Source organism: Periplaneta americana, chromosome 8 (assembly GCF_040183065.1).
Source record: "Periplaneta americana isolate PAMFEO1 chromosome 8, P.americana_PAMFEO1_priV1, whole genome shotgun sequence".
Taxonomy (NCBI): domain Eukaryota; kingdom Metazoa; phylum Arthropoda; class Insecta; order Blattodea; family Blattidae; genus Periplaneta; species Periplaneta americana.
Genome location: NC_091124.1, coordinates 34,199,552 through 34,201,921, shown reverse-complemented (window position 1 = coordinate 34,201,921; position 2,370 = coordinate 34,199,552).

The window sequence follows — 2,370 nt, the reverse complement described above, 5'->3', positions numbered from 1 at the left end:
GCAACAATGTTGAAGAAAGATATTTTGGTATTCCGAAGTTGGCGTCATTAAACAGAAACCAACATGGAGATTTCATTGCAACTAATTAGAAATTCGTCTTTCAGGTATGTAATAAACGATCTTCGCACAAAATAATGTACGATACACGAGCGGTATGTTTGTTTTCATGTTCTCGGAAATTAAAAAAGCTCAACTACGTTTCGCTTTTTCAATCTTTTCCTCGACCATGAAAACGTCAACATACCGCTCTTGTAACGCATATTACTATATTATTCACTTGAAACGTCACCCACGGTGCCATGGAAACAGTAGCTGTAAGATGAATGTTGTGCTTTGTAGTTTTCGACGCGGTCCGTCTCAATCTATTTAAAGTGCCTGGAAGTTTATTTTACACATTAGTAAATTCGCTATTGTGTTACGGTTATTGCGGTGGAGAATTCTCCAAAGGCTAAGGGAGGAAACCCTGAAAGAAAACCCGGTCCTCCAGAGTGGGGGTTATGCGGCGGGCCAGTAACTCGTCCATATAAAAAATATAAGTACTAAAAACGCCAAAGGAAATACCCCAATCCTTGGAAAGACAGAAGAAGAAGAAGAAGAAGAAGAAGAAGAAGAAGAATGTTACGGTTATTTTCCCTTGGCTTCGATCACTTCATCTCTTAGTCAGTTCATTGCATTTCTAACCCTCTTGGTCAGCTTGGTGTTCTAATCCCCCTCCCATCCCCCCCCCCCGTATGTTGTAGGTAATAAGCTACATCCATTTTTCGGCTTTTCCCCCTCGAAATTTTCTAGAGCTCCTTCAATGGAGCAGCGAAACCCGAAGTGAGACAAGTGGCCAACAGGCTTGGAGGTGACATATTTAGTTTTTCACCATCTCAACTCCCTTGCAAGGACGTGTTTTCACGTACTTTTAAAGTTTCTCCTACCATTTTCTCCTACATACGTTCATTCATTCATTCATTCATTCATTCATTCATTCATTCATTCATTCATTTTACACATTAGTGATGTAAATATTAAGTAATGTATTTTTCGGCCTTTCCTCTTCAAAATTATCTAATGTCCTTTCAATATAACAGCGAAAATCGGAGTGAGACAAATGACCAACAGGCTTGGAACTCACATAGACACTTTTATTCAACCCCAATTTCCCTTTTAAAGATGCGTTTTCGCATATCTTTTAATGTTTCTTCTCCCATTTCGCCATTCATTCATTCATTGTGATTTTATTAAATCCACTGTTAATTTTTTGCAACACAATATTATAAGAGGTTCAAGAAGTTAAAATTCCAAAATGCTTTCTTGTGTCACATTTTATTAAATTTTAACCGATTGTTGAATTCTTGTTGCTACTCATTTCTCATTTATAGCGTATTTTCTTTAACTGTAATTTACAGAGCCATAATACAATAATGAAATCATATACAGGGTGGTAGGAAACTTTAATTAATTCACAGGAGACATAGATCAGGTCATTAAGAATAAATTTTGTGAATCATGTAACAAACGTCTGTACCGCTAAAGTATTGTTGTAGGCAATGTATTATTACAAATACAGCCCCTTAGATTTTATTCGGTCAATATTTCATGGTTTTTAATTGTTCGTGGCGAGAAATGCAGATTAATTCCAATAGGATGGGTTGTGCGTTTATTACCTTCCTCAAGCCAATAATACTGCTGCAGAAAAAATAATAAAAATGTCTTAATATCCCTCAGAACTGTTTTTTTCTGAATTTGCAGTATTTAATATCCATTAAATTTTGCCTAAAAATTCGTTGTTCGGTTATTCGAAGTTTACCTTTTCCATTTGTCTTGTTTATTGCACACAATAAAAAGAATCTCTGAAAAAAATCATTACTTGTTTCTTTAGTGGAACGCCATTTTGTGGTTTTGGTTTTCTTCCAATATTACTTGCAATTCATCCAATTGTTTCACTTGAAAATAAGACATGAAGTAAATTTCTGAATGGAATATTGTAGCCTATATAAAATACAGAGGAACCATAGCATACAATAGCTTCATTAATAGAAAGAGATTTCTGTTCCCATAGTAACGATTTCTTTCTTTTCAACATTTGACGAACGACGCTGGTATAAAGCACTTAGAAACGTACAGCTCTCTTCTCTGAAGTACGTATAAGAAAGAATCTCAAGAAGTTATAAGACACAAAAAGGGATTTTAGAACTTTCGTAGCAAGTATGATTGCAAGCGTGTGAATTACTGTAGGCGGGGAAGTTTGGACGCATTTCGCTTTCGAGCTATTCCGGAAGTCTGCAGACATAAATGACTCTCATATTATTCAGGCGCACGTTTTCACGCTTTAAAGTTTTGGCGTTGTCCTGAATCAGGGACGCTTGAACCCTGTCGAACTGT